Source organism: Salvelinus alpinus, chromosome 5 (assembly GCF_045679555.1).
Source record: "Salvelinus alpinus chromosome 5, SLU_Salpinus.1, whole genome shotgun sequence".
Lineage (NCBI taxonomy): Eukaryota > Metazoa > Chordata > Actinopteri > Salmoniformes > Salmonidae > Salvelinus > Salvelinus alpinus.
In genome coordinates, this window is record NC_092090.1 from 26,596,028 (window position 1) to 26,623,873 (window position 27,846).

Genomic DNA, 27,846 nt, shown 5'->3' on the forward strand with positions numbered 1-27,846 from the left:
TAAAGTGTGGATAGACATTAGGGAGTGTGAAATATAGTGTCAACAGACATTAGGGAGTGTGCAAAAAAAGTGTGGATAGACATTAGGGAGTGTGAAACGAAGTGTGGATAGACATTAGGGCATGTGAAATAAAGTGTGGATAGACATTAGGGAGTGTGAAATAAAGTGTGGATAGACATTAGGGAGTGTGAAATAAAGTGTGGATAGACATTATGGAATGTGCAATAAAGTGTGGATAGACATTAGGGAGTGTGAAATAAAGTGTGGATAGACATTAGGGAGTGTGAAATAAAGTGTGGATAGACATTAGGGCATGTGAAATAAAGTGTGGATAGACATTAGGGCATGTGAAATAAAGTGTGAATAGACATTAGGGAATGTGAAATAAAGTGTGGACAGACATTAGGGAATGTGAAATAAAGTGTGGATAGACATTAGGGCATGTGAAATAAAGTGTGGATAGACATTAGGGAATGTGAAATAAAGTGTGGATAGACATTAGGGCATGTGAAATAAAGTGTGGATAGACATTAGGCCATGAGAAATAAAGTGTGGATAGACATTAGGGAATGTGAAATAAAGTGTGGATAGACATTAGGGAATGTGAAATAAAGTGTGGATAGACATTAGGGCATGTGAAATAAAGTGTGGATAGACATTAGTGCATGTGAAATAAAGTGTGGACAGACATTAGGGCATGTGAAATAAAGTGTAGATAGACATTAGGGAGTGTGAAACGAAGTGTGGATAGACATTAGGGCATGTGAAATAAAGTGTGGATAGACATTAGGGAGTGTGAAATAAAGTGTGGATAGACATTAGGGAGTGTGAAATATAGTGTCAACAGACATTAGGGAGTGTGTAAAAAAAGTGTGGATAGACATTAGGGAGTGTGAAACGAAGTGTGGATAGACATTAGGGCATGTGAAATAAAGTGTGGATATACATTAGGGAGTGTGAAATAAAGTGTGGATAGACATTAAGGCATGTGCAATAAAGTGTGGATAGACATTATTAAGGAATGTGAAATAAAGTGTGGATAGACATTAGGGAGTGTGAAATAAAGTGTGGATAGACATTATGGAATGTGCAATAAAGTGTGGATAGACATTAGGGAGTGTGAAATAAAGTGTGGATAGACATTAGGGAGTGTGAAATAAAGTGTGGATAGACATTAGGGCATGTGAAATAAAGTGTGGATAGACATTAGGGCATGTGAAATAAAGTGTGAATAGACATTAGGGAATGTGAAATAAAGTGTGGACAGACATTAGGGAATGTGAAATAAAGTGTGGATAGACATTAGGGCATGTGAAATAAAGTGTGGATAGACATTAGGGAATGTGAAATAAAGTGTGGATAGACATTAGGGCATGTGAAATAAAGTGTGGATAGACATTAGGCCATGAGAAATAAAGTGTGGATAAACATTAGGGAATGTGAAATAAAGTGTGGATAGACATTAGGGAATGTGAAATAAAGTGTGCATAGACATTAGGGCATGTGAAATAAAGTGTGGATAGACATTAGGGCATGTGAAATAAAGTGTGGACAGACATTAGGGCATGTGAAATAAAGTGTAGATAGACATTAGGGCCTGTGAAATAAAGTGTAGATAGACATTAGGGCGTGTGAAATAATGTGTGGATAGACATTAGGGAATGTGAAATAAAGTGTGGATAGACATTAGGGCCTGTGAAATAAAGTGTAGATAGACATTAGGGCGTGTGAAATAATGTGTGGATAGACATTAGGGCCTGTGAAATAATGTGTGGATAGACATTAGGGAGTGTGAAATAAATTGTGGATAGACATTAGGGAATGTGAAATAAAGTGTGGATAGACATTAGGGCATGTGAAATAAAGTGTGGATAGACATTAGGGAATGTGAAATAATGTGTGGATAGACATTAGGGCGTGTGAAATAATGTGTGGATAGACATTAGGGAGTGTGAAATAAAGTGTGGATAGACATTAGGGCATGTGAAATAAAGTGTGAATAGACATTAGGGCCTGTGAAATAAAGTGTGGATAGACATTAGGGCATGTGAAATAAAGTGTGGATAGACATTAGGGCATGTGAAATAAAGTGTGGATAGACATTAGGGCATGTGAAATAAAGTGTGGATAGACATTAGGGAATGTGAAATAAAGTGTGGATAGACATTAGGGCATGTGAAATAAAGTGTGGACAGACATTAGGGAAAGTGAAATAAAGTGTGGATAGACATTAGGGCATGTGAAATAAAGTGTGGATAGACATTAGGCCATGAGAAATAAAGTGTGGATAGACATTAGGGAATGTGAAATAAAGTGTGGATAGACATTAGGGAATGTGAAATAAAGTGTGGATAGACATTAGGGCATGTGAAATAAAGTGTGGATAGACATTAGGGCATGTGAAATAAAGTGTGAATAGACATTAGGGCATGTGCAATAAAGTGTGGATAGACATTATTAAGGAATGTGAAATAAAGTGTGGATAGACATTAGGGAGTGTGAAATAAAGTGTGGATAGACATTATGGAATGTGCAATAAAGTGTGGATAGACATTAGGGAGTGTGAAATAAAGTGAGGATAGACATTAGGGAATGTGAAATAAAGTGTGGACAGACATTAGGGAATGTGAAATAAAGTGTGGATAGACATTAGGGAGTGTGAAATAAAGTGTGGATAGACATTAGGGAGTGTGAAATATAGTGTCAACAGACATTAGGGAGTGTGCAAAAAAAGTGTGGATAGACATTAGGGAGTGTGAAACGAAGTGTGGATAGACATTAGGGCATGTGAAATAAAGTGTGGATAGACATTAGGGAGTGTGAAATATAGTGTCAACAGACATTAGGGAGTGTGCAAAAAAAGTGTGGATAGACATTAGGGAGTGTGAAACGAAGTGTGGATAGACATTAGGGCATGTGAAATAAAATGTGGATAGACATTAGGGAGTGTGAAATAAAGTGTGGATAGACATTAAGGCATGTGCAATAAAGTGTGGATAGACATTATTAAGGAATGTGAAATAAAGTGTGGATAGACATTAGGGAGTGTGAAATAAAGTGTGGATAGACATTATGGAATGTGCAATAAAGTGTGGATAGACATTAGGGAGTGTGAAATAAAGTGTGGATAGACATTAGGGCATGTGAAATAAAGTGTGGATAGACATTAGGGCATGTGAAATAAAGTGTGAATAGACATTAGGGAATGTGAAATAAAGTGTGGACAGACATTAGGGAATGTGAAATAAAGTGTGGATAGACATTAGGGCATGTGAAATAAAGTGTGGATAGACATTAGGGAATGTGAAATAAAGTGTGGATAGACATTAGGGCATGTGAAATAAAGTGTGGATAGACATTAGGCCATGAGAAATAAAGTGTGGATAGACATTAGGGAATGTGAAATAAAGTGTGGATAGACATTAGGGAATGTGAAATAAAGTGTGGATAGACATTAGGGCATGTGAAATAAAGTGTGGATAGACATTAGGGCATGTGAAATAAAGTGTGGACAGACATTAGGGCATGTGAAATAAAGTGTAGATAGACATTAGGGCCTGTGAAATAAAGTGTAGATAGACATTAGGGCATGTGAAATAAATTGTGGATAGACATTAGGGAGTGTGAAACGAAGTGTGGATAGACATTAGGGCATGTGAAATAAAGTGTGGATAGACATTAGGGAGTGTGAAATAAAGTGTGGATAGACATTAGGGAGTGTGAAATATAGTGTCAACAGACATTAGGGAGTGTGCAAAAAAAGTGTGGATAGAAATTAGGGAGTGTGAAACGAAGTGTGGATAGACATTAGGGCATGTGAAATAAAGTGTGGATATACATTAGGGAGTGTGAAATAAAGTGTGGATAGACATTAAGGCATGTGCAATAAAGTGTGGATAGACATTATTAAGGAATGTGAAATAAAGTGTGGATAGACATTAGGGAGTGTGAAATAAAGTGTGGATAGACATTATGGAATGTGCAATAAAGTGTGGATAGACATTAGGGAGTGTGAAATAAAGTGTGGATAGACATTAGGGCATGTGAAATAAAGTGTGGATAGACATTAGGGCATGTGAAATAAAGTGTGAATAGACATTAGGGAATGTGAAATAAAGTGTGGACAGACATTAGGGAATGTGAAATAAAGTGTGGATAGACATTAGGGCATGTGAAATAAAGTGTGGATAGACATTAGGGAATGTGAAATAAAGTGTGGATAGACATTAGGGCATGTGAAATAAAGTGTGGATAGACATTAGGCCATGAGAAATAAAGTGTGGATAGACATTAGGGAATGTGAAATAAAGTGTGGATAGACATTAGGGAATGTGAAATAAAGTGTGGATAGACATTAGGGCATGTGAAATAAAGTGTGGATAGACATTAGGGCATGTGAAATAAAGTGTGGACAGACATTAGGGCTTGTGAAATAAAGTGTAGATAGACATTAGGGCCTGTGAAATAAAGTGTAGATAGACATTAGGGCATGTGAAATAAATTGTGGATAGACATTAGGGAATGTGAAATAAAGTGTGGATAGACATTAGGGCATGTGAAATAAAGTGTGGATAGACATTAGGGAATGTGAAATAATGTGTGGATAGACATTAGGGCGTGTGAAATAATGTGTGGATAGACATTAGGGCGTGTGAAATAATGTGTGAATAGACATTAGGGCCTGTGAAATAAAGTGTGGATAGACATTAGGGCATGTGAAATAAAGTGTGGATAGACATTAGGGCATGTGAAATAAAGTGTGGATAGACATTAGGGCATGTGAAATAAAGTGTGGATAGACATTAGGGCATGTGAAATAAAGTGTGGATAGACATTAGGGCATGTGAAATAAAGTGTGGATAGACATTAGGGAGTGTGAAATAAAGTGTGGATAGACATTAGGGAATGTGAAATAAAGTGTGAATAGACATTAGGGCATGTGAAATAAAGTGTGGATAGACATTAGGGCATGTGACATAAAGTGTGGATAGACATTAGAGCATGTGAAATAAAGTGTGGATAGACATTAGGGAATGTGATATAAATTGTGGATAGACATTAGGGCATGTGAAATAAAGTGTAGATAGACATTAGGGCCTGTGAAATAAAGTGTAGATAGACATTAGGGCGTGTGAAATAATGTGTGGATAGACATTATGGAATGTGAAATAAAGTGTGGATAGACATTAGGGCCTGTGAAATAAAGTGTAGATAGACATTAGGGCGTGTGAAATAATGTGTGGATAGACATTAGGGCATGTGAAATAAAGTGTAGATAGACATTAGGGCGTGTGAAATAATGTGTGGATAGACATTAGGGCATGTGAAATAAAGTGTGAATAGACATTAGGGCCTGTGAAATAAATTGTGGATAGACATTAGGGAATGTGAAATAAAGTGTGGATAGACATTAGGGCCTGTGAAATAATGTGTGGATAGACATTAGGACGTGAGAAATAATGTGTGGATAGACATTAGGGAGTGTGAAATAAAGTGTGGATAGACATTAGGGCATGTGAAATAAAGTGTGAATAGACATTAGGGCCTGTGAAATAAAGTGTGGATAGACATTAGGGCATGTGAAATAAAGTGTGGATAGACATTAGGGCATGTGAATAAAGTGTGGATAGACATTAGGGCATGTGAAATAAAGTGTGGATAGACATTAGGGCATGTGAAATAAAGTGTGGATAGACATTAGGGAATGTGAAATAAAGTGTGGATAGACATTATGGAGTGTGAAATACAGTGTGGATAGACATTAGGGCCTGTGAAATAAAGTGTGGACAGACATTAGGGCATGTGAAATAAAGTGTGGATAGACATTAGGGCATGTGAAATAAAGTGTGGATAGACATTAGGGCATGTGAAATAAATTGTGGATAGACATTGGGGCATGTGAAATAAAGTGTGGATAGACATTAGAGAGTGTGAAATACAGTGTGGATAGACATTAGGGCATGTGAAATAAATTGTGGATAGACATTAGGGCATGTGAAATAAATTGTGGATAGACATTAGGGAATGTGAAATAAAGTGTGGATAGACATTAGGGAATGTGAAATAAAGTGTGGATAGACATTAGGGCATGTGAAATAAAGTGTGGGTAGACATTAGGGCATGTGAAATAAATTGTGGATAGACATTAGGGAATGTGAAATAAAGTGTGGATAGACATTAGGGCCTGTGAAATAAAGTGTAGATAGACATTAGGGCATGTGACATAAAGTGTGGATAGACATTAGGGCATGTGAAATAAATTGTGGATAGACATTAGGGAATGTGAAATAAAGTGTGGATAGACATTAGGGCCTGTGAAATAAAGTGTAGCTAGACATTAGGGCGTGTGAAATAAAGGTGATAGACATTAGGGCTGTGAAATAAGTGTGGATAGACATTAGGGCATGTGAAATAAAGTGTGGATAGACATTAGGGCCTGTGAAATAATGTGTGGATAGACATTAGGGCATGTGAAATAAAGTGTGGATAGACATTAGGGAGTGTGAAATAAAGTGTGGATAGACATTAGGGCCTGTGAAATAATGTGTGGATAGACATTATGGCATGTGAAATAAATTGTGGATAGACATTAGGGAATGTGAAATAAAGTGTGGATAGACATTAGGGCCTGTGAAATAATGTGTGGATAGACATTAGGGCATGAGAAATAAAGTGTGGATAGACATTAGGGCCTGTGAAATAATGTGTGGATAGACTTTAGGGCGTGTGAAATAATGTGTGGATAGACATTAGGGAGTGTGAAATAAAGTGTGGATAGACATTAGGGCATGTGAAATAAAGTGTGAATAGACATTAGGGCCTGTGAAATAAAGTGTGGATAGACATTAGGGCCTGTGAAATAAAGTGTAGATAGACATTAGGGCATGTGAAATAAATTGTGGATAGACATTAGGGAATGTGAAATAATGTGTGGATAGACATTAGGGCATGTAAAATAAAGTGTGGATAGACATTAGGGCATGTGAAATAAAGTGTGGACAGACATTAAGGAGTGTGAAATAAAGTGTGGATAGACATTAGGGCATGAGAAATAAAGTGTGGATAGACATTAGGGCATGTGAAATAACGTGTGGATAGACATTAGGGCATGTGAAATAAAGTGTGGATAGACATTAGGGAGTGTGAAATAACGTGTGAATAGACATTAGGGCATGTGAAATAAAGTGTGGATAGACATTAGGGAGTGTGAAATAAAGTGTGGATAGACATTAGGGCATGAGAAATAAAGTGTGGATAGACATTAGGGAGTGTGAAATAAAGTGTGGATAGACATTATGGCATGAGAAATAAAGTGTGGATAGACATTAGGGAGTGTGAAATAAAGTGTGGATAGACATTAGGGAATGAGAAATAAAGTGTGGATAGACATTAGGGCATGTGAAATAACGTGTGGATAGACATTAGGGAATGTGAATTAAAGTGTGGACATACATTAGGGAGTGTGAAATAAAGTGTGGATAGACATTAGGGCATGAGAAATAAAGTGTGGATAGACATTAGGGAGTGTGAATTAAAGTGTGGATAGACATTAGGGCATGTGAAATAAAGTGTGGATAGACATTAGGGCATGTGAAATAAAGTGTGGATAGACATTAGGGCATGTGAAATAACGTGTGGATAGACATTAGGGCATGTGAAATAAAGTGTGGATAGACATTAGGGCATGTGAAATAAAGTGTGGATAGACATTAGGGAATGTGAAATAAAGTGTGGATAGACATTAGGGCATGTGAAATAAAGTGTGAATAGACATTAGGGCCTGTGAAATAAAGTGTGGATAGACATTAGGGCATGTGAAATAAAGTGTGGATAGACATTAGGGCATGTGAAATAAAGTGTGGATAGACATTAGGGAATGTGAAATAATGTGTGGATAGACATTAGGGCATGTGAAATAAAGTGTGGATAGACATTAGGGCGTGTGAAATAAAGTGTGGATAGACATTAGGGCAGTGTGAAATAAAGTGTGGATAGACATTAGGGCATGTGAAATAAAGTGTGGATAGACATTAGGGAATGTGAAATAAAGTGTGGATAGACATTAGGGCAGTGTGAAATAAAGTGTGGATAGACATTAGGGCCTGTGAAATAAAGTGTGGATAGACATTAGGGCATGTGAAATAAAGTGTGGATAGACATTAGGGCATGTGAAATAAAGTGTGGATAGACATTAGGGCATGTGAAATAAAGTGTGGATAGACATTAGGGCATGTGAAATAAAGTGTGGATAGACATTAGGGCAGTGTGAAATAAAGTGTGGATAGACATTAGGGCATGTGAAATAAAGTGTGGATAGACATTAGGGCATGTGAAATAAAGTGTGGATAGACATTAGGGAATGTGAAATAAAGTGTGGATAGACATTAGGGAATGTGAAATAAAGTGTGGATAGACATTAGGGCCTGTGAAATAAAGTGTGGATAGACATTAGGGCATGTGAAATAAAGTGTGGATAGACATTAGGGCATGTGAAATAAAGTGTGGATAGACATTAGGGCATGTGAAATAAAGTGTGGATAGACATTAGGGCATGTGAAATAAAGTGTGGATAGACATTAGAGAGTGTGAAATACAGTGTGGATAGACATTAGGGCATGTGAAATAAATTGTGGATAGACATTAGGGAATGTGAAATAAAGTGTGGATAGACATTAGGGCATGTGAAATAAAGTGTGGATAGACATTAGGGAATGTGAAATAAAGTGTGGATAGACATTAGGGCATGTGAAATAAAGTGTGGATAGACATTAGGGCATGTGAAATAAAGTGTGGATAGACATTAGGGAATGTGAAATAAAGTGTGGATAGACATTAGGGCATGTGAAATAAAGTGTGGATAGACATTAGGGAATGTGAAATAAAGTGTGGATAGACATTAGGGCATGTGAAATAAAGTGTGGATAGACATTAGGGCGTGTGAAATAAAGTGTGGATAGACATTAGGGCCTGTGAAATAAAGTGTGGATAGACATTAGGGCATGTGAAATAAAGTGTGGATAGACATTAGGGCATGTGAAATAAAGTGTGGATAGACATTAGGGCATGTGAAATAAAGTGTGGATAGACATTAGGGCATGTGAAATAAATTGTGGATAGACATTAGGGCATGTGAAATAAAGTGTGGATAGACATTAGGGAGTGTGAAATAAAGTGTGGATAGACATTAGGGCATGTGAAATAAAGTGTGAATAGACATTAGGGCATGTGAAATAAAGTGTGGATAGACATTAGGGCATGTGAAATAAAGTGTGGATAGACATTAGGGCATGTGAAATAAAGTGTGGATAGACATTAGGGCATGTGAAATAAAGTGTGGATAGACATTAGGGCATGTGAAATAAAGTGTGGATAGACATTAGGGCATGTGAAATAAAGTGTGGATAGACATTAGGGCCTGTGAAATAAAGTGTGGATAGACATTAGGGCATGTGAAATAAAGTGTGGATAGACATTAGGGAATGTGAAATAAAGTGTGGATAGACATTAGGGCCTGTGAAATAAAGTGTGGATAGACATTAGGGCGTGTGAAATAAATGTGTGGATAGACATTAGGGCATGTGAAATAAAGTGTGGATAGACATTAGGGCGTGTGAAATAATGTGTGGATAGACATTAGGGCATGTGAAATAAAGTGTGGATAGACATTAGGGCCTGTGAAATAAATTGTGGATAGACATTAGGGAATGTGAAATAAAGTGTGGATAGACATTAGGGCATGTGAAATAAAGTGTGGATAGACATTAGGGCATGTGAAATAAAGTGTGGATAGACATTAGGGCATGTGAAATAAAGTGTGGATAGACATTAGGGCATGTGAAATAAAGTGTGGATAGACATTAGGGAATGTGAAATAATGTGTGGATAGACATTAGGGCATGTGAAATAAAGTGTGGATAGACATTAGGGCATGTGAAATAAAGTGTGGATAGACATTAGGGAGTGTGAAATAATGTGTGGATAGACATTAGGACGTGTGAAATAATGTGTGGATAGACATTAGGGAGTGTGAAATAAAGTGTGGATAGACATTAGGGCATGTGAAATAAAGTGTGGATAGACATTAGGGCATGTGAAATAAATTGTGGATAGACATTAGGGCATGTGAAATAAAGTGTGGATAGACATTAGGGCATGTGAATAAAGTGTGGATAGACATTAGGGCATGTGAAATAAAGTGTGGATAGACATTAGGGCATGTGAAATAAAGTGTGGATAGACATTAGGGCATGTGAAATAAAGTGTGGATAGACATTAGGGCATGTGAAATAAAGTGTGGATAGACATTAGGGCATGTGAAATAAAGTGTGGATAGACATTAGGGAATGTGAAATAAAGTGTGGATAGACATTAGGGAGTGTGAAATACAGTGTGGATAGACATTAGGGCCTGTGAAATAAAGTGTGGACAGACATTAGGGCATGTGAAATAAAGTGTGGATAGACATTAGGGCATGTGAAATAAAGTGTGGATAGACATTAGGGCATGTGAAATAAATTGTGGATAGACATTAGGGCATGTGAAATAAAGTGTGGATAGACATTAGAGAGTGTGAAATACAGTGTGGATAGACATTAGGGCATGTGAAATAAATTGTGGATAGACATTAGGGCATGTGAAATAAATTGTGGATAGACATTAGGGAATGTGAAATAAAGTGTGGATAGACATTAGGGAATGTGAAATAAAGTGTGGATAGACATTAGGGCATGTGAAATAAAGTGTGGATAGACATTAGGGCATGTGAAATAAATTGTGGATAGACATTAGGGAATGTGAAATAAAGTGTGGATAGACATTAGGGCCTGTGAAATAAAGTGTAGATAGACATTAGGGCATGTGACATAAAGTGTGGATAGACATTAGGGCATGTGAAATAAATTGTGGATAGACATTAGGGAATGTGAAATAAAGTGTGGATAGACATTAGGGCCTGTGAAATAAAGTGTAGCTAGACATTAGGGCGTGTGAAATAATGTGTGGATAGACATTAGGGCATGTGAAATAAAGTGTGGATAGACATTAGGGAGTGTGAAATAAAGTGTGGATAGACATTAGGGCCTGTGAAATAATGTGTGGATAGACATTATGGCATGTGAAATAAATTGTGGATAGACATTAGGGAATGTGAAATAAAGTGTGGATAGACATTAGGGCCTGTGAAATAATGTGTGGATAGACATTAGGGCATGAGAAATAAAGTGTGGATAGACATTAGGGCCTGTGAAATAATGTGTGGATAGACTTTAGGGCGTGTGAAATAATGTGTGGATAGACATTAGGGAGTGTGAAATAAAGTGTGGATAGACATTAGGGCATGTGAAATAAAGTGTGAATAGACATTAGGGCCTGTGAAATAAAGTGTGGATAGACATTAGGGCCTGTGAAATAAAGTGTAGATAGACATTAGGGCATGTGAAATAAATTGTGGATAGACATTAGGGAATGTGAAATAATGTGTGGATAGACATTAGGGCATGTGAAATAAAGTGTGGATAGACATTAGGGCATGTGAAATAAAGTGTGGACAGACATTAAGGAGTGTGAAATAAAGTGTGGATAGACATTAGGGCATGAGAAATAAAGTGTGGATAGACATTAGGGCATGTGAAATAACGTGTGGATAGACATTAGGGAATGTGAAATAAAGTGTGGATAGACATTAGGGAGTGTGAAATAACGTGTGAATAGACATTAGGGCATGTGAAAAAAAGTGTGGATAGACATTAGGGAGTGTGAAATAAAGTGTGGATAGACATTAGGGCATGAGAAATAAAGTGTGGATAGACATTAGGGAGTGTGAAATAAAGTGTGGATAGACATTATGGCATGAGAAATAAAGTGTGGATAGACATTAGGGAGTGTGAAATAAAGTGTGGATAGACATTAGGGAATGAGAAATAAAGTGTGGATAGACATTAGGGCATGTGAAATAACGTGTGGATAGACATTAGGGCATGTGAAATAACGTGTGGATAGACATTAGGGAATGTGAAATAAAGTGTAGATAGACATTAGGGCATGTGAAATAAAGTGTGAATAGACATTAGGGCCTGTGAAATAAAGTGTGGATAGACATTAGGGCCTGTGAAATAAAGTGTAGATAGACATTAGGGCATGTGAAATAAATTGTGGATAGACATTAGGGAATGTGAAATAATGTGTGGATAGACATTAGGGCATGTGAAATAAAGTGTGGATAGACATTAGGACGTGTGAAATAATGTGTGGATAGACATTAGGGAGTGTGAAATAATGTGTGGATAGACATTAGGACGTGTGAAATAATGTGTGGATAGACATTAGGGAGTGTGAAATAAAGTGTGGATAGACATTAGGGCATGTGAAATAAAGTGTGAATAGACATTAGGGCCTGTGAAATAAAGTGTGGATAGACATTAGGGCATGTGAAATAAAGTGTGGATAGACATTAGGGCATGTGAATAAAGTGTGGATAGACATTAGGGCATGTGAAATAAAGTGTGGATAGACATTAAGGCATGTGAAATAAAGTGTGGATAGACATTAGGGCATGTGAAATAAAGTGTGGATAGACATTAGGGCATGTGAAATAAAGTGTGGATAGACATTAGGGCATGTGAAATAAAGTGTGGATAGACATTAGGGAATGTGAAATAAAGTGTGGATAATCATTAGGGAGTGTGAAATACAGTGTGGATAGACATTAGGGCCTGTGAAATAAAGTGTGGACAGACATTAGGGCATGTGAAATAAAGTGTGGATAGACATTAGGGCATGTGAAATAAAGTGTGGATAGACATTAGGGCATGTGAAATAAAGTGTGGATAGACATTAGGGCATGTGAAATAAAGTGTGGATAGACATTAGAGAGTGTGAAATATAGTGTGGATAGACATTAGGGCATGTGAAATAAATTGTGGATAGACATTAGGGCATGTGAAATAAATTGTGGATAGACATTAGGGAATGTGAAATAAAGTGTGGATAGACATTAGGGAATGTGAAATAAAGTGTGGATAGACATTAGGGCATGTGAAATAAAGTGTGGATAGACATTAGGGCATGTGAAATAAATTGTGGATAGACATTAGGGCATGTGAAATAAATTGTGGATAGACATTAGGGAATGTGAAATAATGTGTGGATAGACATTAGGGCATGTGAAATAAAGTGTGGATAGACATTAGGACGTGTGAAATAATGTGTGGATAGACATTAGGGAGTGTGAAATAATGTGTGGATAGACATTAGGACGTGTGAAATAATGTGTGGATAGATATTAGGGAGTGTGAAATAAAGTGTGGATAGACATTAGGGCATGTGAAATTAAGTGTGAATAGACATTAGGGCCTGTGAAATAAAGTGTGGATAGACATTAGGGCATGTGAAATAAAGTGTGGATAGACATTAGGGCATGTGAAATAAAGTGTGGATAGACATTAGGGCATGTGAAATAAAGTGTGGATAGACATTAGGGCATGTGAAATAAAGTGTGGATAGACATTAGGGCATGTGAAATAAAGTGTGGATAGACATTAGGGCATGTGAAATAAAGTGTGGATAGACATTAGGGCATGTGAAATAAAGTGTGGATAGACATTAGGGAATGTGAAATAAAGTGTGGATAGACATTAGGGAGTGTGAAATACAGTGTGGATAGACATTAGGGCCTGTGAAATAAAGTGTGGACAGACATTAGGGCATGTGAAATAAAGTGTGGATAGACATTAGGGCATGTGAAATAAAGTGTGGATAGACATTAGGGCATGTGAAATAAAGTGTGGATAGACATTAGGGCATGTGAAATAAAGTGTGGATAGACATTAGAGAGTGTGAAATATAGTGTGGATAGACATTAGGGCATGTGAAATAAATTGTGGATAGACATTAGGGCATGTGAAATAAAGTGTGGATAGACATTAGGACGTGTGAAATAATGTGTGGATAGACATTAGGGAGTGTGAAATAATGTGTGGATAGACATTAGGACGTGTGAAATAATGTGTGGATAGACATTAGGGAGTGTGAAATAAAGTGTGGATAGACATTAGGGCATGTGAAATAAAGTGTGAATAGACATTAGGGCCTGTGAAATAAAGTGTGGATAGACATTAGGGCATGTGAAATAAAGTGTGGATAGACATTAGGGCATGTGAAATAAAGTGTGGATAGACATTAGGGCATGTGAAATAAAGTGTGGATAGACATTAGGGCATGTGAAATAAAGTGTGGATAGACATTAGGGCATGTGAAATAAAGTGTGGATAGACATTAGGGCATGTGAAATAAAGTGTGGATAGACATTAGGGCATGTGAAATAAAGTGTGGATAGACATTAGGGAATGTGAAATAAAGTGTGGATAGATCATTAGGGAGTGTGAAATACAGTGTGGATAGACATTAGGGCCTGTGAAATAAAGTGTGGACAGACATTAGGGCATGTGAAATAAAGTGTGGATAGACATTAGGGCATGTGAAATAAAGTGTGGATAGACATTAGGGCATGTGAAATAAATTGTGGATAGACATTAGGGCATGTGAAATAAAGTGTGGATAGACATTAGAGAGTGTGAAATACAGTGTGGATAGACATTAGGGCATGTGAAATAAATTGTGGATAGACATTAGGGCATGTGAAATAAATTGTGGATAGACATTAGGGAATGTGAAATAAAGTGTGGATAGACATTAGGGAATGTGAAATAAAGTGTGGATAGACATTAGGGCATGTGAAATAAAGTGTGGATAGACATTAGGGCATGTGAAATAAAGTGTGGATAGACATTAGGGCATGTGAAATAAAGTGTGGATAGACATTAGGGAATGTGAAATAATGTGTGGATAGACATTAGGGCATGTGAAATAAAGTGTGGATAGACATTAGGACGTGTGAAATAATGTGTGGATAGACATTAGGGAGTGTGAAATAATGTGTGGATAGACATTAGGACGTGTGAAATAATGTGTGGATAGACATTAGGGAGTGTGAAATAAAGTGTGGATAGACATTAGGGCATGTGAAATAAAGTGTGAATAGACATTAGGGCCTGTGAAATAAAGTGTGGATAGACATTAGGGCATGTGAAATAAAGTGTGGATAGACATTAGGGCATGTGAATAAAGTGTGGATAGACATTAGGGCATGTGAAATAAAGTGTGGATATACATTAGGGCATGTGAAATAAAGTGTGGATAGACATTAGGGCATGTGAAATAAAGTGTGGATAGACATTAGGGCATGTGAAATAAAGTGTGGATAGACATTAGGGCATGTGAAATAAAGTGTGGATAGACATTAGGGAATGTGAAATAAAGTGTGGATAGACATTAGGGAGTGTGAAATACAGTGTGGATAGACATTAGGGCCTGTGAAATAAAGTGTGGACAGACATTAGGGCATGTGAAATAAAGTGTGGATAGACATTAGGGCATGTGAAATAAAGTGTGGATAGACATTAGGGCATGTGAAATAAATTGTGGATAGACATTAGGGCATGTGAAATAAAGTGTGGATAGACATTAGAGAGTGTGAAATATAGTGTGGATAGACATTAGGGCATGTGAAATAAATTGTGGATAGACATTAGGGCATGTGAAATAAATTGTGGATAGACATTAGGGAATGTGAAATAAAGTGTGGATAGACATTAGGGAATGTGAAATAAAGTGTGGATAGACATTAGGGCATGTGAAATAAAGTGTGGATAGACATTAGGGCATGTGAAATAAATTGTGGATAGACATTAGGGAATGTGAAATAAAGTGTGGATAGACATTAGGTCCTGTGAAATAAAGTGTAGATAGACATTAGGGCATGTGACATAAAGTGTGGATAGACATTAGGGCATGTGAAATAAATTGTGGATAGACATTAGGGCCTGTGAAATAAAGTGTAGCTAGACATTAGGGCGTGTGAAATAATGTGTGGATAGACATTAGGGCATGTGAAATAAAGTGTGGATAGACATTAGGGAGTGTGAAATAAAGTGTGGATAGACATTAGGGCCTGTGAAATAATGTGTGGATAGACATTATGGCATGTGAAATAAATTGTGGATAGACATTAGGGAATGTGAAATAAAGTGTGGATAGACATTAGGGCCTGTGAAATAATGTGTGGATAGACATTAGGGCATGAGAAATAAAGTGTGGATAGACATTAGGGCCTGTGAAATAATGTGTGGATAGACTTTAGGGCGTGTGAAATAATGTGTGGATAGACATTAGGGAGTGTGAAATAAAGTGTGGATAGACATTAGGGCATGTGAAATAAAGTGTGAATAGACATTATGGCCTGTGAAATAAAGTGTGGATAGACATTAGGGCCTGTGAAATAAAGTGTAGATAGACATTAGGGCATGTGAAATAAATTGTGGATAGACATTAGGGAATGTGAAATAATGTGTGGATAGACATTAGGGCATGTGAAATAAAGTGTGGATAGACATTAGGGCATGTGAAATAAAGTGTGGACAGACATTAGGGAGTGTGAAATAAAGTGTGGATAGACATTAGGGCATGAGAAATAAAGTGTGGATAGACATTAGGGCATGTGAAATAACGTGTGGATAGACATTAGGGCATGTGAAATAAAGTGTGGATAGACATTAGGGAGTGTGAAATAACGTGTGAATAGACATTAGGGCATGTGAAATAAAGTGTGGATAGACATTAGGGAGTGTGAAATAAAGTGTGGATAGACATTAGGGCATGAGAAATAAAGTGTGGATAGACATTAGGGAATGTGAAATAAAGTGTGGATAGACATTAGGGCCTGTGAAATAAAGTGTAGCTAGACATTAGGGCGTGTGAAATAATGTGTGGATAGACATTAGGGCATGTGAAATAAAGTGTGGATAGACATTAGGGAGTGTGAAATAAAGTGTGGATAGACATTAGGGCCTGTGAAATAATGTGTGGATAGACATTATGGCATGTGAAATAAATTGTGGATAGACATTAGGGAATGTGAAATAAAGTGTGGATAGACATTAGGGCCTGTGAAATAATGTGTGGATAGACATTAGGGCATGAGAAATAAAGTGTGGATAGACATTAGGGCCTGTGAAATAATGTGTGGATAGACTTTAGGGCGTGTGAAATAATGTGTGGATAGACATTAGGGAGTGTGAAATAAAGTGTGGATAGACATTAGGGCATGTGAAATAAAGTGTGAATAGACATTAGGGCCTGTGAAATAAAGTGTGGATAGACATTAGGGCCTGTGAAATAAAGTGTAGATAGACATTAGGGCATGTGAAATAAATTGTGGATAGACATTAGGGAATGTGAAATAATGTGTGGATAGACATTAGGGCATGTGAAATAAAGTGTGGATAGACATTAGGGCATGTGAAATAAAGTGTGGACAGACATTAAGGAGTGTGAAATAAAGTGTGGATAGACATTAGGGCATGAGAAATAAAGTGTGGATAGACATTAGGGCATGTGAAATAACGTGTGGATAGACATTAGGGCATGTGAAATAAAGTGTGGATAGACATTAGGGAGTGTGAAATAACGTGTGAATAGACATTAGGGCATGTGAAATAAAGTGTGGATAGACATTAGGGAGTGTGAAATAAAGTGTGGATAGACATTAGGGCATGAGAAATAAAGTGTGGATAGACATTAGGGAGTGTGAAATAAAGTGTGGATAGACATTATGGCATGAGAAATAAAGTGTGGATAGACATTAGGGAGTGTGAAATAAAGTGTGGATAGACATTAGGGAATGAGAAATAAAGTGTGGATAGACATTAGGGCATGTGAAATAACGTGTGGATAGACATTAGGGAATGTGAATTAAAGTGTGGACATACATTAGGGAGTGTGAAATAAAGTGTGGATAGACATTAGGGCATGAGAAATAAAGTGTGGATAGACATTAAGGAGTGTGAATTAAAGTGTGGATAGACATTAGGGCATGAGAAATAAAGTGTGGATAGACATTAGGGCATGTGAAATAACGTGTGGATAGACATTAGGGCATGTGAAATAACGTGTGGATAGACATTAGGGAATGTGAAATAAAGTGTAGATAGACATTAGGGCATGTGAAATAAAGTGTGAATAGACATTAGGGAATGTGAAATAAAGTGTGGATAGACATTAGGGCATGTGAAATAAAGTGTGAATAGACATTAGGGCCTGTGAAATAAAGTGTGGATAGACATTAGGGAATGTGAAATAAAGTGTGGATAGACATTAGGGCCTGTGAAATAAAGTGTAGATAGACATTAGGGCATGTGAAATAAATTGTGGATAGACATTAGGGAATGTGAAATAATGTGTGGATAGACATTAGGGCATGTGAAATAAAGTGTGGATAGACATTAGGGCATGTGAAATAAAGTGTGGATAGACATTAGGGAGTGTGAAATAATGTGTGGATAGACATTAGGACGTGTGAAATAATGTGTGGATAGACATTGGGGAGTGTGAAATAAAGTGTGGATAGACATTAGGGCATGTGAAATAAAGTGTGAATAGACATTAGGGCCTGTGGAATAAAGTGTGGATAGACATTAGGGCATGTGAAATAAAGTGTGGATAGACATTAGGGCATGTGAATAAAGTGTGGATAGACATTAGGGCATGTGAAATAAAGTGTGGATAGACATTAGGGCATGTGAAATAAAGTGTGGATAGACATTAGGGCATGTGAAATAAAGTGTGGATAGACATTAGGGCATGTGAAATAAAGTGTGGATAGACATTAGGGCATGTGAAATAAAGTGTGGATAGACATTAGGGCATGTGAAATAAAGTGTGGATAGACATTAGGGCAGTGTGAAATAAAGTGTGGATAGACATTAGGGCATGTGAAATAAAGTGTGGATAGACATTAGGGCATGTGAAATAAAGTGTGGAAAGACATTAGGGCATGTGAAATAAAGTGTGGATAGACATTAGGGCATGTGAAATAAATTGTGGATAGACATTAGGGCATGTGAAATAAAGTGTGGATAGACATTAGGGCATGTGAAATAAAGTGTGGATAGACATTAGGGAATGTGAAATAAAGTGTGGATAGACATTAGGGAGTGTGAAATACAGTGTGGATAGACATTAGGGCCTGTGAAATAAAGTGTGGACAGACATTAGGGCATGTGAAATAAAGTGTGGATAGACATTAGGGCATGTGAAATAAAGTGTGGATAGACATTAGGGCATGTGAAATAAATTGTGGATAGACATTAGGGCATGTGAAATAAAGTGTGGATAGACATTAGAGAGTGTGAAATACAGTGTGGATAGACATTAGGGCATGTGAAATAAATTGTGGATAGACATTAGGGCATGTGAAATAAATTGTGGATAGACATTAGGGAATGTGAAATAAAGTGTGGATAGACATTAGGGAATGTGAAATAAAGTGTGGATAGACATTAGGGCATGTGAAATAAAGTGTGGATAGACATTAGGGCATGTGAAATAAATTGTGGATAGACATTAGGGAATGTGAAATAAAGTGTGGATAGACATTAGGGCCTGTGAAATAAAGTGTAGATAGACATTAGGGCATGTGACATAAAGTGTGGATAGACATTAGGGCATGTGAAATAAATTGTGGATAGACATTAGGGAATGTGAAATAAAGTGTGGATAGACATTAGGGCCGTGTGAAATAATAGTGTGGATAGACATTAGGGCATGTGAAATAAAGTGTGGATAGACATTAGGGAGTGTGAAATAAAGTGTGGATAGACATTAGGGCCTGTGAAATAATGTGTGGATAGACATTATGGCATGTGAAATAAATTGTGGATAGACATTAGGGAATGTGAAATAAAGTGTGGATAGACATTAGGGCCTGTGAAATAAATGTGTGGATAGACATTAGGGCATGAGAAATAAAGTGTGGATAGACATTAGGGCCTGTGAAATAATGTGTGGATAGACTTTAGGGCGTGTGAAATAATGTGTGGATAGACATTAGGGAGTGTGAAATAAAGTGTGGACAGACATTAGGGCCTGTGAAATAAAGTGTGGATAGACATTAGGGCATGTGAAATAAAGTGTGGATAGACATTAGGGCCTGTGAAATAAAGTGTAGATAGACATTAGGGCATGTGAAATAAATTGTGGATAGACATTAGGGAATGTGAAATAATGTGTGGATAGACATTAGGGCATGTGAAATAAAGTGTGGATAGACATTAGGGCATGTGAAATAAAGTGTGGACAGACATTAGGGAGTGTGAAATAAAGTGTGGATAGACATTAGGGCATGAGAAATAAAGTGTGGATAGACATTAGGGCATGTGAAATAACGTGTGGATAGACATTAGGGCATGTGAAATAAAGTGTGGATAGACATTAGGGAGTGTGAAATAACGTGTGAATAGACATTAGGGCATGTGAAATAAAGTGTGGATAGACATTAGGGAGTGTGAAATAAAGTGTGGATAGACATTAGGGCATGAGAAATAAATTGTGGATAGACATTAGGGAATGTGAAATAAAGTGTGGATAGACGTTAGGGCCTGTGAAATAAAGTGTAGCTAGACATTAGGGCGTGTGAAATAATGTGTGGATAGACATTAGGGCATGTGAAATAAAGTGTGGATAGACATTAGGGAGTGTGAAATAAAGTGTGGATAGACATTAGGGCCTGTGAAATAATGTGTGGATAGACATTATGGCATGTGAAATAAATTGTGGATAGACATTAGGGAATGTGAAATAAAGTGTGGATAGACATTAGGGCCTGTGAAATAATGTGTGGATAGACATTAGGGCATGAGAAATAAAGTGTGGATAGACATTAGGGCCTGTGAAATAATGTGTGGATAGACTTTAGGGCGTGTGAAATAATGTGTGGATAGACATTAGGGAGTGTGAAATAAAGTGTGGATAGACATTAGGGCATGTGAAATAAAGTGTGAATAGACATTAGGGCCTGTGAAATAAAGTGTGGATAGACATTAGGGCCTGTGAAATAAAGTGTAGATAGACATTAGGGCATGTGAAATAAATTGTGGATAGACATTAGGGAATGTGAAATAATGTGTGGATAGACATTAGGGCATGTGAAATAAAGTGTGGATAGACATTAGGGCATGTGAAATAAAGTGTGGACAGACATTAAGGAGTGTGAAATAAAGTGTGGATAGACATTAGGGCATGAGAAATAAAGTGTGGATAGACATTAGGGCATGTGAAATAACGTGTGGATAGACATTAGGGCATGTGAAATAAAGTGTGGATAGACATTAGGGAGTGTGAAATAACGTGTGAATAGACATTAGGGCATGTGAAAAAAAAGTGGATAGACATTAGGGAGTGTGAAATAAAGTGTGGATAGACATTAGGGCATGAGAAATAAAGTGTGGATAGACATTAGGGAGTGTGAAATAAAGTGTGGATAGACATTATGGCATGAGAAATAAAGTGTGGATAGACATTAGGGAGTGTGAAATAAAGTGTGGATAGACATTAGGGAATGAGAAATAAAGTGTGGATAGACATTAGGGCATGTGAAATAACGTGTGGATAGACATTAGGGAATGTGAATTAAAGTGTGGACATACATTAGGGAGTGTGAAATAAAGTGTGGATAGACATTAGGGCATGAGAAATAAAGTGTGGATAGACATTAAGGAGTGTGAATTAAAGTGTGGATAGACATTAGGGCATGAGAAATAAAGTGTGGATAGACATTAGGGCATGTGAAATAACGTGTGGATAGACATTAGGGCATGTGAAATAACGTGTGGATAGACATTAGGGAATGTGAAATAAAGTGTAGATAGACATTAGGGCATGTGAAATAAAGTGTGAATAGACATTAGGGCCTGTGAAATAAAGTGTGGATAGACATTAGGGCCTGTGAAATAAAGTGTAGATAGACATTAGGGCATGTGAAATAAATTGTGGATAGACATTAGGGAATGTGAAATAATGTGTGGATAGACATTAGGGCATGTGAAATAAAGTGTGGATAGACATTAGGACGTGTGAAATAATGTGTGGATAGACATTAGGGAGTGTGAAATAATGTGTGGATAGACATTAGGACGTGTGAAATAATGTGTGGATAGACATTGGGGAGTGTGAAATAAAGTGTGGATAGACATTAGGGCATGTGAAATAAAGTGTGAATAGACATTAGGGCCTGTGAAATAAAGTGTGGATAGACATTAGGGCATGTGAAATAAAGTGTGGATAGACATTAGGGCATGTGAAATAAAGTGTGGATAGACATTAGGGCATGTGAAATAAAGTGTGGATAGACATTAGGGCATGTGAAATAAAGTGTGGATAGACATTAGGGCATGTGAAATAAAGTGTGGATAGACATTAGGGCATGTGAAATAAAGTGTGGATAGACATTAGGGCATGTGAAATAAAGTGTGGATAGACATTAGGGCATGTGAAATAAAGTGTGGATAGACATTAGGGCATGTGAAATAAAGTGTGGATAGACATTAGGGAATGTGAAATAAAGTGTGGATAGACATTAGGGCATGTGAAATAAAGTGTGGATAGACATTAGGGCATGTGAAATAAAGTGTGGATAGACATTAGGGCATGTGAAATAAAGTGTGGATAGACATTAGGGCATGTGAAATAAAGTGTGGATAGACATTAGGGCATAATGTGAAATAAAGTGTGGATAGACATTAGGGCATGTGAAATAAAGTGTGAATAGACAATAGGGAATGTGAAATAAAGTGTGGATAGACATTAGGGCATGTGAAATAAAGTGTGAATAGACATTAGGGCCTGTGAAATAAAGTGTGGATAGACATTAGGGCCTGTGAAATAAAGTGTAGATAGACATTAGGGCATGTGAAATAAATTGTGGATAGACATTAGGGAATGTGAAATAATGTGTGGATAGACATTAGGGCATGTGAAATAAAGTGTGGATAGACATTAGGGCATGTGAAATAAAGTGTGGACAGACATTAGGGAGTGTGAAATAAAGTGTGGATAGACATTAGGGCATGTGAAATAAAGTGTGGATAGACATTAGGCCATGAGAAATAAAGTGTGGATAGACATTAGGGAATGTGAAATAAAGTGTGGATAGACATTAGGGCATGTGAAATAAAGTGTGGATAGACATTAGGGCATGTGAAATAAAGTGTGGATAGACATTAGGGCCTGTGAAATAATGTGTGGATAGACATTAGGGCGTGTGAAATAATGTGTGGATAGACATTAGGGAGTGTGAAATAAAGTGTGGATAGACATTAGGGCATGTGAAATAAAGTGTGAATAGACATTAGGGCCTGTGAAATAAAGTGTGGATAGACATTAGGGCCTGTGAAATAAAGTGTAGATAGACATTAGGGCATGTGAAATAAATTGTGGATAGACATTAGGGAATGTGAAATAATGTGTGGATAGACATTAGGGCATGTGAAATAAAGTGTGGATAGACATTAGGGCATGTGAAATAAAGTGTGGACAGACATTAGGGAGTGTGAAATAAAGTGTGGATAGACATTAGGGCATGAGAAATAAAGTGTGGATAGACATTAGGGCATGTGAAATAACGTGTGGATAGACATTAGGGCATGTGAAATAAAGTGTGGATAGACATTAGGGAGTGTGAAATAACGTGTGAATAGACATTAGGGCATGTGAAATAAAGTGTGGATAGACATTAGGGAGTGTGAAATAAAGTGTGGATAGACATTAGGGCATGAGAAATAAAGTGTGGATAGACATTAGGGAGTGTGAAATAAAGTGTGGATAGACATTATGGCATGAGAAATAAAGTGTGGATAGACATTAGGGAGTGTGAAATAAAGTGTGGATAGACATTAGGGAATGAGAAATAAAGTGTGGATAGACATTAGGGCATGTGAAATAACGTGTGGATAGACATTAGGGAATGTGAAATAAAGTGTGGACATACATTAGGGAGTGTGAAATAAAGTGTGGATAGACATTAGGGCATGAGAAATAAAGTGTGGATAGACATTAAGGAGTGTGAATTAAAGTGTGGATAGACATTAGGGCATGAGAAATAAAGTGTGGATAGACATTAGGGCATATGAAATAACGTGTGGATAGACATTAGGGCATGTGAAATAACGTGTGGATAGACATTAGGGAATGTGAAATAAAGTGTAGATAGACATTAGGGCATGTGAAATAAAGTGTGGATAGACATTAGGGAATGTGAAATAAAGTGTGGATAGACATTAGGGCCTGTGAAATAAAGTGTGGATAGACATTAGGGCATGTGAAATAATGTGTGGATAGACATTAGGGCATGTGAAATAAATTGTGGATAGACATTAGGGAATGTGAAATAAAGTGTGGATAGACATTAGGGCATGTGAAATAAAGTGTGGATAGACATTAGGGCATGTGAAATAAAGTGTGGATAGACATTAGGGCAGTGTGAAATAAATGTGTGGATAGACATTAGGGCATGTGAAATAAAGTGTGGATAGACATTAGGGCAGTGTGAAATAAAGTGTGGATAGACATTAGGGCATGTGAAATAAAGTGTGGATAGACATTAGGGCATGTGAAATAAAGTGTGGATAGACATTAGGGCATGTGAAATAAAGTGTGGATAGACATTAGGGCATGTGAAATAAAGTGTGGATAGACATTAGGGCATGTGAAATAAAGTGTGGATAGACATTAGGGCAGTGTGAAATAAAGTGTGGATAGACATTAGGGCATGTGAAATAAAGTGTGGATAGACATTAGGGCATGTGAAATAAAGTGTGGATAGACATTAGGGCATGTGAAATAAAGTGTGGATAGACATTAGGGCATGTGAAATAAAGTGTGGATAGACATTAGGGCATGTGAAATAAAGTGTGGATAGACATTAGGGCATGTGAAATAAAGTGTGGATAGACATTAGGGCATGTGAAATAAAGTGTGGAAAGACATTAGGGCATGTGAAATAAAGTGTGGATAGACATTAGGGCATGTGAAATAAAGTGTGGATAGACATTAGGGCATGTGAAATAAAGTGTGGATAGACATTAGGGCATGTGAAATAAATTGTGGATAGACATTAGGGAATGTGAAATAAAGTGTGGATAGACATTAGGGAGTGTGAAATAAAGTGTGGATAGACATTAGGGCATGTGAAATAAATTGTGGATAGACATTAGGGCATGTGAAATAAATTGTGGATAGACATTAGGGAATGTGAAATAAAGTGTGGATAGACATTAGGGAATGTGAAATAAAGTGTGGATAGACATTAGGGCATGTGAAATAAAGTGTGGATAGACATTAGGGAATGTGAAATAAAGTGTGGATAGACATTAGGGCATGTGAAATAAAGTGTGGATAGACATTAGGGCATGTGAAATAAAGTGTGGATAGACATTAGGGAATGTGAAATAAAGTGTGGATAGACATTAGGGCCTGTGAAATAAAGTGTAGATAGACATTAGGGCATGTGACATAAAGTGTGGATAGACATTAGGGCATGTGAAATAAATGTGTGGATAGACATTAGGGCGTGTGAAATAAAGTGTGGATAGACATTAGGGATGTGAAATAAAGTGTGGATAGACATTAGGGCCTGTGAAATAAAGTGTGGATAGACATTAGGGAATGGAAATAAAGTGTGGATAGACATTAGGGCATGTGAAATAATGTGTGGATAGACATTAGGGCATGTGAAATAAAGTGTGGATAGACATTAGGGAGTGTGAAATAAAGTGTGGATAGACATTAGGGCCTGTGAAATAATGTGTGGATAGACATTAGTGGCATGTGAAATAAAGTGTGGATAGACATTAGGGCATGTGAAATAAAGTGTGGATAGACATTAGGGCATGTGAAATAAAGTGTGGATAGACATTAGGGCATGTGAAATAAAGTGTGGATAGACATTAGGGCATGTGAAATAAAGTGTGGATAGACATTAGGGAATGTGAAATAAAGTGTGGATAGACATTAGGGCATGTGAAATAAAGTGTGGATAGACATTAGGGCAGTGTGAAATAAAGTGTGGATAGACATTAGGGCATGTGAAATAAAGTGTGGATAGACATTAGGGCATGTGAAATAAAGTGTGGATAGACATTAGGGCATGTGAAATAAAGTGTGGATAGACATTAGGGAATGTGAAATAAAGTGTGGATAGACATTAGGGAATGTGAAATAAAGTGTGGATAGACATTAGGGCATGTGAAATAAAGTGTGGATAGACATTAGGGCATGTGAAATAAAGTGTGGATAGACATTAGGGAATGTGAAATAAAGTGTGGATAGACATTAGGGCGTGTGAAATAATGTGTGGATAGACATTAGGGAGTGTGAAATAAAGTGTGGATAGACATTAGGGCATGTGAAATAAAGTGTGAATAGACATTAGGGCCTGTGAAATAAAGTGTGGATAGACATTAGGGCCTGTGAAATAAAGTGTAGATAGACATTAGGGCATGTGAAATAAATTGTGGATAGACATTAGGGAATGTGAAATAAAGTGTGGATAGACATTAGGGCATGTGAAATAAAGTGTGGATAGACATTAGGGCATGTGAAATAAAGTGTGGATAGACATTAGGGCATGTGAAATAAAGTGTGGATAGACATTAGGGCATGTGAAATAAAGTGTGGATAGACATTAGGGCATGTGAAATAAAGTGTGGATAGACATTAGGGCATGTGAAATAAAGTGTGGATAGACATTAGGGCATGTGAAATAAAGTGTGGATAGACATTAGGGAGTGTGAAATAAAGTGTGGATAGACATTAGGGCATGTGAAATAAAGTGTGGATAGACATTAGGGCATGTGAAATAAAGTGTGGATAGACATTAGGGCATGTGAAATAAAGTGTGGATAGACATTAGGGCATGTGAAATAAAGTGTGGATAGACATTAGGGCATGTGAAATAAAGTGTGGATAGACATTAGGGCATGTGAAATAAAGTGTGGATAGACATTAGGGCATGTGAAATAAAGTGTGGATAGACATTAGGGCATGTGAAATAAAGTGTGGATAGACATTAGGGCATGTGAAATAAATGTGTGGATAGACATTAGGGCATGTGAAATAAAGTGTGGATAGACATTAGGGCATGTGAAATAAAGTGTGGATAGACATTAGGGCATGTGAAATAAAGTGTGGATAGACATTAGGGAGTGTGAAATAAAGTGTGGATAGACATTAGGGCATGTGAAATAAATGTGTGGATAGACATTAGGGCATGTGAAATAAAGTGTGGATAGACATTAGGGAATGTGAAATAAAGTGTGGATAGACATTAGGGCATGTGAAATAAAGTGTGGATAGACATTAGGGCATGTGAAATAAAGTGTGGATAGACATTAGGGCATGTGAAATAAAGTGTGGATAGACATTAGGGCATGTGAAATAAAGTGTGGATAGACATTAGGGCATGTGAAATAAAGTGTGGATAGACATTAGGGAATGTGAAATAAAGTGTGGATAGACATTAGGGCCTGTGAAATAAAGTGTAGCTAGACATTAGGGCATGTGAAATAATGTGTGGATAGACATTAGGGCATGTGAAATAAATTGTGGATAGACATTAGGGAATGTGAAATAAAGTGTGGATAGACATTAGGGCATGTGAAATAAATTGTGGATAGACATTAGGGAATGTGAAATAAAGTGTGGATAGACATTAGGGAGTGTGAAATAAAGTGTGGATAGACTTTAGGGCGTGTGAAATAATGTGTGGATAGACATTAGGGAGTGTGAAATAAAGTGTGGATAGACATTAGGGCATGTGAAATAAAGTGTGAATAGACATTAGGGCCTGTGAAATAATGTGTGGATAGACTTTAGGGCGTGTGAAATAAAGTGTAGATAGACATTAGGGCATGTGACATAAAGTGTGGATAGACATTAGGGCATGTGAAATAAATTGTGGAT